This window comes from Kryptolebias marmoratus, linkage group LG19 (assembly GCF_001649575.2).
Source record: "Kryptolebias marmoratus isolate JLee-2015 linkage group LG19, ASM164957v2, whole genome shotgun sequence".
NCBI classification, from domain to species: Eukaryota; Metazoa; Chordata; class Actinopteri; order Cyprinodontiformes; family Rivulidae; genus Kryptolebias; species Kryptolebias marmoratus.
The window spans coordinates 6,547,843-6,563,127 of record NC_051448.1 but is presented as its reverse complement, the minus strand read 5'-3'; the positions used below and the strand labels follow the sequence as shown (position 1 = coordinate 6,563,127).

At 37.6% G+C, this 15,285-nt stretch overlaps 1 protein-coding gene across 1 annotated transcript in view; it reads right to left on the bottom strand.

Annotated features, from left to right (window-relative positions):
- The window catches only part of fut8b (fucosyltransferase 8b (alpha (1,6) fucosyltransferase)), a 251,517-nt gene that overhangs the window by 124,145 nt on the left and 112,087 nt on the right, over positions 1 to 15,285 (bottom strand). Inside the window, exons 7-8 of the mRNA XM_025005036.2 lie at positions 6,302 to 6,411; positions 274 to 353 (exon numbers count right to left, since the gene is read on the bottom strand). The gene's annotated coding sequence lies outside the window, so the exon portion shown is untranslated. The remainder of the gene's footprint in view (positions 1 to 273; positions 354 to 6,301; positions 6,412 to 15,285) is intronic.

The following is a 15,285-nucleotide window of genomic DNA, read 5'->3' as shown; positions in this document are numbered from 1 at the left end:
CTTCATCATCTTCACAGCGTTTGGAATCAGCCCAGACAATCCTCTGGTGAACATAGTGGTTACTCTAGAACATTCCTTATTCAAACTTTTGATTACTCTAGTGTTGTGTCTTACTTGAAATCCTGGGTTTTCCCTTGTGCAGTTTACCCTCTGGTGTATATGATGACTGAACTGACACACAACACTCAGTGTTTGTGTATTACTTCAAGCTCTGAGTCTCTTCTGTGGATAACTTCTCTCTGATGAAACCTGAAAAAAGGACCACATACTCACCTGAGAGCCGTCAGCCTATCCACTCCACTGCCTGTTTCTTCCTCCTTGGACTGATGGATCCTCAACACCCTTCCTCAAACCTGGAAATGAAGGGAACAAGTGCAAGAATCATTCTTCATACCTCTCCAGGGATTAGTTAATAAGAATCTTCTCAAAGTTAGTGCTTCAAGACCTCCACCTTCATCACGTAAAAACAATGTTTTGTAGATAGTGAACATGTCAGTCTCCTAATTTGCTGCCCTCAAACATGACATGTCTTTACGTTTCTTAAACTAAGACGAGTTTGGTTCAGATCTGAAGCGGGGTTCTGTGAAAAGGTTGAAGGCTGGATGATCTCAGTCTGGCAAAATAGAGATTAATTTTGACAGGATAGACAAGTTAATAGCTATTCTGAGCAGAGCAAGAATAAAGTAAATTGCTGCCTTCCTTCAAACTCAATTTGTATAATGGTGCAGGTGGTCACTTTTTAAAAAACAAATCTTTACACTAGTGTCAGTTTAATATCACATGTTATGTCAGAAGAAATGTATTACTGTCGATACAGCTTCAAGTGGTACCAAAAAGTGTCACAGCTAGCTGATGCTGCTGCTACATGCACTTGAAAATACCATAGAGATTTAAGTAAATAAGTATATAAGGTTAAATTGGCAGAGTTTATAAAAATAGTGTTTGCACTAATGCCTATGAAATTTAAGTAATTTAATGATGGCAGCCACTCACTGTGGTTTTGGATCTGATCAGAAATAAACTTTCTTCAATCTGACGTTGTTCAAGAACCCATCTACAACAGGTAAGATATTTGTTCATAACCTTTTCACAGAACCACAGTCCAAAACATCTGAACTATCTCTTTAAGCAGACTGAGCCTAGATAGCTGTTTTTTAGGTACGTTGGTTGTACTTTGTTGTCCAAAGAGGTGCTTCATTTCATCAAGGATGGGTCTTTTTTTAGCAAATCACACAGAGTTTCTGAACTACTGATGATTCCCTGCAATCCTGAAAAAGGAAGGTCTTATTTCCATCACATGGAACAGCCATGAATTTTAGATTTGTTATATTTTCACTGCTCTGAACTTGACATTTATGATCCAAGACATGTACAAGGCAAAGTTAATGACAGAAGGATAGTGTTGCACCGTGGCAGGGAGCCGTAGGCTATGATCATGTGTGATCAGATCGGTAATCTCAGACAGATTGTAAGAGAAAGTAGTTTGCCTAGAGGCAAAGACTTAAGTAGATGCATCAGTGACTGCACAGACCACAGAGAAGAGTCACAATTTCTTAACAAAAGTTTTATTCTGTTGAATTTAAGCACTAGAAGGTGACACCAGGCATTTATATAGAGCAGAGAATGTTTCTGCCCTTCTACATGGACTTCTTGAGGTAGGCAGGAGCTTTAAAAAAAAACCTAAGAGCACAAAAACCAGCAGTTATCAATGACATCGGATGCAGCTGATAAAGTCAGACAAGGTATAAAGAGAAGGAGCTGCAGTGGAGGTTGGATGTAAATCTGCTTGCTGGGGAGGCAGTAAAAGCAGGCCGCAGCTTAAACAGAGCAGCGTGATTTTTGCTGATCAAATGCACGCAGAAGGATCCACTGAGATGTGGGCCAAATTTAACTTTCTATGTTTAGATAACCAAATTTGGGTGAAATAAACAAACAAAAACAATACAGTATATACAGAGGTACAGACAGAAATCCTCATACAAATGCATTTTATTCAAGATAATCTTTTACAGCTCCACTATCTCTAATATTGTCTCTGAGAACCATTAGGTAATCTTTCCAATCATGTTACTTTAGAGTTAGAGAGCACTGTTCAATACAACAACTGTGTACGTCACCACAGCAAACCACTACGAGCTCAATAATAAACAGGGAAATGGTTATAATCTCTGCTGGAAAATCTATGAGCTGCATAAAAACATCACACAGCTGTTGTATTGGATTGCACAGGTGTTTGTCATTTTCTTGGTAAAATGTTTGACCACAGCAGTTCAGTTTCCACTGAGAATTAATGAGACACATTATGAGCAGCAAGGATGACACAAACATTAAAAAAAAAACATAAAGACAATCAAGGGTTGGGTTTTTAGGATAAAAAAGTATTCATATGGGGGATGCCTTCAGAGTCCTGTGTTGCAGAACCATTTTAGATGAAAATGATGTGTTTATGCACACTTAAGTTGAGCTATGGTCATAGCACAACTACCGTAGATAGATTTCTGTCCTTGTCCCTATATGAAAGGAGCCCAGGAGGAGAAGCAAAGCAAAATTAATCAGTTGAAGACATACATCCTGTGAATACTTTCTGAAAGTTTCATCAAAAACTATCCAGTGGTTTATGAGCCATTCTAACAGACAACATTTACTCCAACAGTTAATGTCAAAGAAGTAAAGATGCTGTGCAATTTGTCATGTTCACTACTATGTGCCTAAAGCAGATACATGTGTTTACTGTTTTGCAAAAAGTGTCAGACTGATAGTTATCTAGGCTGGTGTTTTACTACAAGTTTTGTTAACTGGACTCTTTTTAGTGATGAAGCAATTTAAATAATCTGAACTGAATAGTAAAAATCTAAAAATTTGACTAAAAGTTTGACTAATATATGTGATATATATTTGCAAATACTTGCTGGTTTTTGTTGTTCTGCACAGTTTCCCCCTTCCTTTCTCCTTTCTTATAAACCAAACAGATAGTTACTCCACCACTATTACCATCTTAGATTTTTGATGAATTCCTTTCAGCTCATCAGATTAGTTTAAGTCCAAGCACTAAGAAAAACAAATCAAATCGTAAGCAAACAGGTTGAGTCAATTAAAATTTCAAGTATGATTCATCATTAACAGTTAACTACACTGACAAATGTGTTTCCCACTGAAAAAAACACTTACTGATACTGTAGCTCCCCCTCACACAGAAATCCACCCACATCCAGGCCTTGGAGAACCTCCAGGAGACTCCTCTGGCCGCGGCAGAGCGGCCTTGACGTTTATGCTGATCTAGCACGCTAACAGCAAATATTGCTCTGCACTCCCTCTTCATATTGTCTGTGCTCGGTCCGGCATGGTTCACTTACTCACCGCTCCACAGCCTAGCGGCAAATAGACTGTGAACATCCAGACTGTCCATCATGGAGTGGAGTTTGACAGTCCTCTGACAGGCACACTGAATTGATTCTTCAGGCCTGCTGTTTATTTTCCCACAGGCAGCCGGCCCGTTGCTCGGCTCAATCGAGTCTCCTGCTTGCTTGAATCTAAGGACCATCGACCTCCCCCTCCTCTCTTCCCCAAGCCACCCAACTTATCTCTGTCATTGTAGCAAACAACTGACAAAATAACAGGGGAGTGCATTTCCTTCCTGAGTTTCTGAAACTATTTGCAACGTGACAATGAGTTATGGGTGGCAGCAGCTGGTAAAAGGGAATACAGCACACATTTACACCAGAATGTTTCCCCATTAAAACTTTTTACTTCACCATGACTTCTACAAAACACTCTTCTAAAAGCATCTAAAATCATTTACTTGTTCCACTGGCAAAAACATCCTGAAAGCAAAACAATACCTGCGTTAGTGTCGCCATTAAGAACTCATCTGAACAATCCATCCGAAGACGGGTGATAATGTTTTTGCCTATGGCTCTTGTCTGCGTGTGTGTTAGTTCATCTGTCATGCTACCAACATGTACCACGAAACCAGTGGAGGGATTTTAATGGAATTCATCCCTGGATATACATCTACAACGGATTAAGATGGTCGTCATCGCTAGTCTATCTTAGCTGGAATAAAAATGGCTATAACTCAGTCATAAGTATTAGCTGAGAGTCATTCACAATCTCTGAGCACTAACTGAATTGTGTATAATTAAAAGCTGCTCTTACTCTGTTGAATTCTAAATATAAGTTTAGAGCTCCGGTGGGTGACGTGCATTCCCTCAACAAATGACAAGTTTTTAATTTTCACAAGATCTAAACAATCGTGAGAAAAAGTGATGGTACATCCAGTCTGTGGATTAGCCTTTAGCCATGATTGACTACTATCTCTCTTGCTTCATTTTTGTCTCCCGTCCCTTTGTGTGTCCTCGCCCGCTCAGCTGGCTCCCACCTCAGCAGTTTGCTGTACAGGTCTTCATTCATAGCATTAAGTATTAACCTTCTATAAATTGATTTTCAGCAACAACGCTTGGTCATATCTTACAAAAACTTGGATGTATAGCTGCAGCTATTCTACTTTTTTTTTTTTCCTTCTCAAAACTGTTGGTTTAAGACATACTCTGTCCAGTCCTCTCAAACATAAATATCCACTGACATAGAACATAAAGAGACAGCAAATTCTCAAATTTGAAAAGCTGCGATGCTGCAACAATAATTCATCCAAATCAGTGGCATTTTATTAGATTCAGATACATTTTCATTTTATTCTGATGAACTAATTTAATTTTTTCAGCTCCATTTCATCACACATTTGACTCCTTGATGATGGTTGATGATTTCTGTGAGCAGAAAAGTAAAACATGGGAAAGATTCGGAATAAATTGAGGTCTTGATTTCCTACAGACAAATTAATCACTAACGCTGAGGCTAAATCTGGGATGTGCGACTACTGAATAGTGAAGGGACAATCCTTTTGTGAAGTTTTATTTCAAACTACCATATTGTGAAAGGACTTTAAGTGTACTTAAACACTTTGTGCAGGAGATTGCGAGGAAAAACACACTCGCACACACAAACAAAATGAACGTAACCCCTGACATCCAGGCAGTACACTCCCACACATACAGTATGGCTGTTTTCTATAAATGCAGAAGCTAGAATAAAAATATAAAAATATTTCTGCTCATAATAAGGCCAGACAAGTCTGATAACATATCAGTTAGACCCTGGCCTTCCCGACAACCTCGGGAAAACACGAGCGAGGAAAAGTCATAAAATATATAACACGGCTTGTTCATTTTCTCAGTCAATATTCTCTTCAGTCAGTCAGGCCAACAGAAAGTAAAACATCATCAGTCTTATGACAATGTCACCCTGACAGCAGACCTGTACCGGGTGTCCGATCAAATGCCCGTTTTTGCATCTCTGTTTATACTCGTTACTCTGACTCCCTTTTTGTTTTGTTTTGTTTTTTTAAAAGACACTTCAGTGAGTGTCCCGTCCACTGATACAAGAACAGAAGAGAGTTTGATATGGGAATTGTTTCCTGATAAGTTCTGCAACGTTTGTTAAAGAGGGTTTTCTGTTGGTCAGATATTACCTTTCTAATCATAGTTTGCTTTGAAATCACAATATGTTTACTTAAAAACAGACTTCTATAGTGAAATTCTATAGTGCCTATGATTTTATATATTGTGTTCTGTTTTACATATCCAGGTATTTAAAATACCTCACTATTTAATCACTTATTTTTTAAATAATCTTGAAAGAATTTAGATGTTATAGATATGTATAAACAATTATCAGAATGCCTCATTTGACTATTCCTTCTTCTTTAGATCTAAACCCTTTTTAAAGTCTATAATATGAACAATAATGATAGTAAACAATTAGTAAAAGGTGTAAAACTGCTTGATATTTTTTTTAGTTTGAATTGTTTTACATGACCTAAGTGCACTTTTGAATGAGACAAGATCTGATTAGCTGTTAGTGTGACTCCACTGTGAAAACCTTTTCCCGATTCTCTCAGCTGAGCTTGTTCTGAGTGCTATTTACAGCTGTTTTTTTTAACTACTCCAGAAACCCACATCAAAAGAACAAAGACTATTTTGTAAGCCGATATTTGAAATATTTGTGTTTTTCTTGAAATTATTAGCTGAAGTGTTATTATTAATTTGTAACGAACCTACCCATTTCAACTTCAATTCCAAGTGGGCCATATAAAAATAATACTGGGGGTTTGAGGGCCACATGCAGTAATTTGTCAAATATTTCTGCTTACCACAATCTTGGTAAAAACAGCAATCATGCAGTCTCTCACAGTTTCAGTCTTAGAAAAAAGTAGCTTTTTTTGGTTAATGTCCAAACTACTCACTGGGACGTAATGATAGTGCTTTGGTGCGAAAGCAGCTGATGGGCACTTGACTCTGGTGAAAAGATGCGAGCAGCCCCTACCACGCAATTCTTCTGGTTCTTCTGGAAAACCTGCAGAACAAGAGGCACGATTTGACTCGTAGTGTCTTTTCACGTTATGATCTTTAATTACAGCAATGCTTTTGATGCACAGTAAACCCTACTTTACTTACTTTCCATCTGTTTGGCTTCAAAAGAGACTTTTTGAATGACTTTACATCGACCTTTGCTGCTATGTTCCATCTGTAGCGCAGCCTTTATCACAGGTGAAATGGATGGATCCATCAGCCAACTGCTGTCAGGTGTGTAGATTTACCCACCCACCTCTCTCCATTGCCATGGTTTATCAAAGATTGTCTATTTGACAGATGCAGACTTTGACTAGCTTAAGATTAGGCTCAATGCGTGAAGGTGGCTCTGATATGTTATTGCTTATTCTTAGCACCATATTCATACAAATCAGTTTGTTTTTAACAGCTTTGTTGGGGCCATTTTTTTAAACCACTGTATCTGATCCAGAGGCTGCTTGTCTCTAAGAAATCTAATCATCATCTAATACCTTGTTAAAATATTATTAGACATTACTTAATATCTTGTAGATAATTTTAAATTAATTTAACACAATAAAAAAGGTTTAAATAAAAGTATGGTTAATTAAAAAATATTGCCACCAGTTGAGCCTTTTTTCCTTCAAGAAGAGGCTTTCTGGGTAATAATGTGGCACAGTTATGAGAAGTGACCAAGAGTGAGTAATGACTGGTGTAAGATTGGCTTTACCAGCAGGAAGCAGAGCACAATCGACCTGTTCTTGAGAAATGCATACAGAGAGAGATGATTAGATTACTTTTGATTAGCTGGTGAGCGTCTAGATAGGCACAGGTTCTAGCTGTTATCTGATGGCAAATTTCCACCAAGAAAACCCCCTCAGGGCTGTTATCAAGATGTTAAATGTTTTATCTGTAGGCATTCTGCCATTCCACTGACTGTTTTTGCTGATGGAAAATCAAAAAAAAAAAAAAAAAAAAATCCAGTGTCCAAGTTTAAATGGACCACATTGTGAGGTTTCTCGCACTTTAGAATAAGTCAGTTAAATTGTGCAAAGGATTGACTAAACAAATCCAAAGCCAGTGTGGTGTCGACTCTGGGGACATGAGGCGGTGTTGGCAGCAATGGCGGTTTGGTTTTGTGTTTCCCTCCTCAGGACTATGAGCCCATATTGGCAGCGTGGATCACTCTCTATTTCAGTGCCACCGCTATTTTTACCCTTCATCCGTTAAAGCTCCGGCTCTCTCTCTCTCTCTCTGCGGAGGGGTCTGGGGATGAGGGCTTCAGTCCCCGTGCTGCAGCTGGTAGCATCTGCATTCAAGTCTCTGTAGTTACATCCCACCGACTCTCCTGCCAAAACACACGTACACTGTTCGTCTATAAGCACGAAAGTGTATTTTTATAATGCTCTCATTCTTTCATGACATGAATAGTTGTTCTGCTGAATAAGTCCTTCATTGTATGTGTGTGTGTGTGTGTGAGTGTGTGTGTAGTAGTAGTTAAAGTCTTTCTCAGTACCCACCTTTGTCCCACTGGTTCTTTTCTTTACATTGCATAGACCAATATATAAATTTTCATGCAGGATACTAACTTTTGTTTTGCTGTTCAGCCTCAGATGATCACTCCCTCATGTCGTCTCTTCAGTGACTACCTTACTTTCTTTCCAACCCTCCAGCTTCCTCTGTCTTTATCTCCTGCCTCATTCTCCTGTGGCTTTTTTTTTTTAGTTATTTGAATAAAAGTTTAGTCTGGAATGAACTAAACTTTTACCCAAATGCAAAAACTATACCTGAGAAGCAGAATTTATTAAATGGTTTACAATCACAGTGATGTCAAAACATCTCAAACCAATCATTTATTTACAAAAACATAAAAGAAGTACAACAATTTACTGGAGCCTGCAGATCTAATACATTATACAAAGTCGAAACTAAGTTTTTACATGCTTAAAGTTTCATAATCAATATTTGGAAATATCTTTATTCTACAATATCCCTTGGAGTGAGGATTGATTCAAGAATTTTGTTTTGAATTATTTACTGTATAAACAATACATTTAAAAATGCTTCACTATGTTGGTTAAGGGAGTTTATCTTTTTGTGTGTGCTAATGTGATTACTGGTATTTTACAGACTATTTTCAGATCTTTTTTTTTTTTTAAATATTTCTGCCTCTATTACTGATAGACACTGTGACATCTTTAAGAATTGTTCTATCATTTTATGTTTTATGAAATGTTTTAATTGCACATTGTTGATGCTACCCAAACTAATAAAATGGTAAGACACTGTTCTAAAAGAACTATCTTAAAGAAGAATTTTTAACTTTTTAAGAACTGTATACATGTGTATTAAATCAATTTTTTTTATCAATTTGGTCAAATTAAAGGGCATGTCACATGATGTCTTGGTGCCGAAAGGTCTACAAATCTTGATAGTAGCAACATAAATGAATCACAGTTCAGCTTTTCACTGTTAAGTAGTTTTAAAATGCACTTTTTTGAAATACAGACCCACATTATACAGAATTTGCTCTACCATATATGGAGTGATGACACAAGGTCTAGTATGCTACAGTTTTAATCTATGGAGGACCACCACAATGAGGCTCTATGTAGCTACAGTTGATTTTATAAAAATCAGACTATTTTGAAGACATGTCATTGAAAAAATATTTATGCTTTATTATAGCAGTTTTTACCTTTTTTTTTTTAAATAATCTTTTTACTTGAAAAGCTGATAAACTGCTCACATAGTTTGTCTGCTGATAATTGGAAAAAAAACAAATCAAGGCTCAACATTGAAAAACTCGTGCAGTTTGATGGCATTCTTTAGCAGCATGTAAGCTTAACAAGTTGCTTGTAGAAACTTAAAAGGTTTTGTAACAATAAATGAACATTTAAGGCTCTGAACACTTGCATGGTCATTTTACGATTTGACATACAGAGTGTTGACAAGTGTATTCCATGTACTTGTAAGTGTGTTATTATTTATTTAGCCAGGTCTATTCCAGAGCGCATAAAGTGTAACTAAATAAAAATGACACTTTACATGAAAAGTTCTTGACTAGTTATTTTTGCATGTGGACTTCATGTAGAAAGACTAACGTGAAAAAAAATGTAGAAAGACCAACGTGAAAAGTTAGCAGTCACTGTGACATCCTGCAGGAAATGCTCTGAGTACTTCTACTAGCTGCTGTAACCAGCAGCTCATTTCAAAACAGCACATCAAAATAAACTTAAGGTATTTTTTTATCGTTTCTAACAGATTAGTTCTGGATTAACACATATTTAACACTGCATAAATGCAATGATAAGATAAGAAATGCAGCTTATTATCCAAATGCTTAGTTTTTCAATGAATATACTGTCAGAGTAACATTCTTTTTGTACAGAGGTTCTCATCACTCTACAAATTCTGACGTCACCGGGTGCTGCAGTTTGACATTTTGGAGCCATATTAACGATATTCAAGATAGAAATTTAAGGACATAAAATAAGTTGATTCTGAATGCAACATTTAACACTTAAATATAAAACAGTTTGTAGGAGTTGTGTGACATACATCATGATACTGCTGTAATTTTTGGCTTTACGATACAAAAAATGTCTTCCTTTTATTAAAAGCTTCGGCAACATTTATCGTCTTACTGCAGTTCCTGTCCTTACTAAGTCTTCAAGACTACAAAAGATCTCACCTTGTGCACTTTTAAAATCTTTCTGAATCAGAACTCATCAGTACATCAGCACAATAATTATTTACACAAGACTAGGAAATAGTAACAACATCCAAAACCAAACACAACGATTCATCTTTATGTTTTCAAGTCTACGACTCCAAACCTTTAGGCTCTAAATATCATGCTAATTCATGTTCCCTTCCCATCTCATTACCCAAAGGGATAACTGCTCCCACAGACACTCATACCAATAACCTTTGATCAGGTCAGCTTCAGTTGATACAGATGTGTCCTCTTTCTGACTCCTCGCTGAGGTAAACATCCCCCTCCTTCCTCATATCAAAGATGTTCTCATTAATATTCATCAAAGACAAACATTAAGTCTAGTTTCTTTTTTAAAATTATTATCCCTGCCTCCTTTCTGAGTTCAAAATTTGGCCTTTAGGACACCTCATGTGTATTTCAGCTGAAATTCATGCTTCCTCATCCTCTCGACAGCGAGGTGTGTGAGTGTGACATAAATTTTATCATGCGTGTTTGTTCATAGGGTTTCGCCAAGGGATCAACTATGTGCCTGTGTGCACCAATGGCACAATAAGTGAACATAAAACTGCCATTCAAAAAGCGGGGGGCACCAAACACACAACAAAAACAAACTACAAGCAGAGGAGGAAAAACAACATGGGCGCTTGTCTCGAGAAAATACTGCATGAGGGGATTCGCTGCTATTCACATTTGGATAATTTATCACTCAGGCACCTCAAGGATACAAAATTTGCATCAAATTTCTGTGGAGATCTCAACTGAAGTTCATTTCTTCTTTTTCTGTTTTGAATAGACAGTCGACAAACCAGGACATTATTGCCGGAGTCATATATTGTGGTGCAGCTACCCCAAAAAGAAAATCCCAACCAACAAGGAGAAAGAAGTATGTTGATCCTTCAGAAAAGCTACTGGCTTTGGTTAAATACCTTGAAAAAAATGAGTTGTTTTTCTAGAGAATAATGGCTTTGCACAATTTTTTGTGGGAGTTTGTAATCACCAAGGACATTTTCTACAACAGAACATTTCTTCAAGTCTCAGTTATTTATTTCTCTGCTTAAACAGTGTCCAGTTGGAATACGTATGAAAGGACCATTTGTAATAGAAAAATGTTTCTTTTAATTATTCTTTTTTATAAAAGCCACTCAGCTGAGTTCAAGAAAAGATCTTGCGGTATTTCTTTTTGTTGTCCCTTCTTTTGTGTTCATTTAAAGTGTTGCTTGAAAGCATGCAGCTGCAACGCCTGAGGAGCGATTCCACAAAGCCTCAGGGTCCCACAGGTTTCTGTTGCTGCTTGCTGCTGCCACCAGCCGGCCTTTGTGCCAGTTAGCATCGCAAAGTAATCGCTCCTCCATTCTGTTGACATCATAGTAAAGGTGGAGTAGCTGAAAGTCAGCTTGGCTTTGGCAGGCAGGGAATAAAAGGACCACACAACAAAAGATGCATTTTGATTTGTTTCGGCAGTTATCTGGCAATAACGTAAGTTCTGGCAGCTGACAGTAGGAAGAAAAAAACCCTTGTAATACGTGACTGAACTTCTGCCTGATTGTACTTTCCTCTTTTCTTTTCTATGACTCGTCTTATCTGTGGGGCCACATCCTCGGGGAGGATTGGTCTCTGAGTTCATCTTTGGCTACTGACCACTGCTTATATTGCTTTTCTTCAGCTCTGCCAGAGCTCTTACACACTTCAGCACCTGTGCAAAAGTCTCCTTTTTTCTTTTACTTTTTATATCAGTGTCAAACTCGTGGTACCTTTGCTGCCAGAATTCCCTGCAGCTGTAATGCAGACAAATGGCAACAGTGCTAGACTTCTTATTCTGCTACAACGCATTATCAGTGGATGTAATACCAGTAGGATGAAAAGGCCCTGAACACAATTAAAAAACAATCTTATAAGGCTCAATGGAGTCTTAATGACAGCACTTATACCAATTATACCATGCAGAGAGTCTGTGGGAACAATAGCAGTTTCTGTTCAGTCCTCCTACCTAGAATCGTTACTTCGGTGCCCTTATTCCACTCAAGTCACGGATATTAATGAGGGCTGCACTAATTGCAGGCCCATCATGAGATTCTCTTGAGTGTGAAGAAAAGCCAATAACCTTGATTCATGCCATAAAACTCTGCACTTTTATGAAATATTGTTCACTCCTTAATCGATCCTTTTTTTCAGTGCCTAGCAACCACATCTTGATTCCTTACCTCCCCTGCCCTTTTTACTCCTTTTATCGTCTCTCTTTGCATCTTCTTCTTTCTCTTTTTTTTTTCTCCAGCGTACCCAATCTCACCATAAATTGGATGGCAGGCAATTAAATGAGTTGTCGGGGGGCTCGCTGACAGCAATTACAAGGTGTGTAGGAATTCATGTGGAGACAGGATGCCCCGCACTTTTGATTTCTAGACAGATGTCTCATTTTCTCTCATCCAGCGTTGAGAGTAAGTTCAGACGGAGGGGGGGAAAGCAAAAAGGTTCTGGAGGAGCTAAAGGAGATAAAGTGGGAGAAGAATGAAGAAAAAGGAAGGCAGGTTGTGTCTGAAGGACAAAAAAAAGATCAAGAGGAAGCCAAATAGAAAAGCCTAAAATGAAGAATGGAAGAGAGAGAGAAGTTATCAAATCCCAATCTGGGTGTGGCTTCAGGGCAAACTCAAGAAGAAAACAGATTTTTAAACTGTAGCACTCCGAAGTTTTGCATGTTTGGGAACAGTTAGGGGGTCTCTGTGGACATTTGGCACTCCCACACATCACACTGACATTTTTATTGCAGATGGATTTAAAATAAAACATTTTAAGATTCATTTATTCATAATGAGTAATCAGATTTGATTCTCCTGCAGTTGATTTGTTTTCAGATTTTAATTTTTGACCTGAATGCAAATTAAATCACATTAAGTTTTATAATTTATTTTGAACAAAGATGGGTTTTGTGGTTACGGTAATTTGCTTAATGTCATTTAAAACAAATAATGTGACTCCAGTAATGGACTACAGAAATCAGATTTTCATGGCTACATTAAAGTGACCTAAAATTGATTTACCATCATACTTTCAGGACCCCAGACTGCAAAATGTAATTGCAACATGTGACCACATTTGAAACGTAACTAGATTGTTTTGTGGAACTACTGCAGCTTTATAACATTAAAGAACAGACATGCTGGACAGTTAATCATTAGCTCGTGTGTCCTCAGTTAACAGCTTACTATTGTTCTGAATTCCCTTGAACTATTGGTTCATTTTTCAAAAAAGAACAAGCCTTCAGACCCTCATGTAATCCAAACCCAAGTCGCTGATGAGGGTAAGACGTGGCATCAGCAGGTGATTTTTGAATTTGAAGAGGAAGAGCCATCCTGACATAAAACACACAAGTTGGGTAAAAATATTGCAAAGAGAATAAAACAGGATATTTCAGCCTCTTCTCTTTAGGTGGTCCAACTTTGAGGGAACGCTAGTTTGCAGACAAGATTCAAACTTTTTTTTTTCTTTAAATGAAAAACTTATGAGGCATATGCAGCACGTCTGTCCGCTGCATTTTAAAGACAGAAAGCGTCAATCTGCAGAGGAGGATGAATCAACAACTCACATGGCAGCATCCAGTGACTGAGTGTTAAAGGAGAAAGGAAGGTCTGCTATTTAATTTACAGTATTTATGTGCCAAATTTGTTTGTTTGTTCAATTTATTGACTACCTTGTAGAAACGACACATGAAAGACACTGAAGTCACCCAAGCTGATATGTAATCTAATGCACTGTTAGATTCATCCAACCATCCATCCATTTTCTTTACTCGCTTCTCCTTTCTGGGTCACTTGGAGCTGGAGCCCATCTCCAGCAGTCACTGTGTGAGAGGCGGTGGACACCCTGGACAGGTTGCAAAGATGTTCGATTCATCTCAGCAGATTTACTCAGAAATCGTTCAGTAATGAGTTAGTTTAGCCTTCAGAATATCGCACAGCTCTACATGAATGGACTAATATTTTTCATTCTCTAACTTTATAAAAAATATTAATCAGCTTAATAATTTTGAAGGAAGAAGTGGGCCATTTATATGTTTTATGAAATATATTTTTCTCCAAGAATTATTCATCAAAACTTCAGTCAGGAAGAGAAAAAAACTTCTGTGCTTTGGACTGAACACAGGAGCATCAGTGCTCACTAGAAAATGTAAATCTGCTGAGGTATCTCATTCCAGCATGTAACACCATGAACAGATGGTCTAAATGTATGCGGAAATGTAAAGGATACATCCACAACCTACATCTGCTCACTTTGTTTTGGTACATAAAACAAATGGCCAAATTGAACACATTTCAACGTGTGGATTCTTTCCTGTATCTGTGCCTCCATGTGATGCACAAAACATTCAAACTTTACCAATGAAGAAGAAACAACTAAAACTCAGGAAAATAGCAACTAATGTTTAAAGAAAAAAAACTTAAATCCCAGACAAGCCCTCATGTGTTGCCAGTTTGTTTCAAGTCAGTAACAAAAACCAGCAGTTTTTAGTAATTTTGGCAGAATTTGTGCAAATCAAATGTTGCACAATATACAAAAAGAATGAAAGCAGGTGTTTCATTAATTTTAATGAGGTGTGTATAGTAAAGCAACTAGAAACGTACCAAAAGACTAAAAGCAGAAAACAGACATTTCTAGCAGTAAGTTGCAGCGTTTGCAGGAGCATGCAGCAAACGTGTTGGTAGATTATTTTGTCATCTGAGCACCGTGCCTTACAATTCACCGAAAATTTACATAATTCATCTAAAATCAATTTCAAATCCCACAGTCAGAATGTGTAACATGTTGTTAAGACTGTTTCAGTCTGTCTGAAAAGTAAGACATTTTAGTATTTGTAAAATTCTGACACATTCATGCTGTGAAAACTCTGCCAGCTGCAGGACTCACGCTAAGACACGCACACAAACACAAACACACACACGCACACACTCACTCAGGCATCAGGAAACACACTCATCTGTTCATTTTCGCTTCATCATTATCCTCTCCACAAAGGCTTTATCAGGCTGAAGTGCACCCGTCCCCCTCCTCCATCTGAAATGATTCAGAATATAAAACATATCAAAGGATTAAAGGAGATAATTAATATTTGTTTTCTGTCCATTTGGCGCTTTGTCAAAGGCAGGCTAATGCTTTCATTACCATGTAAATCATGTGGTGCTTTAT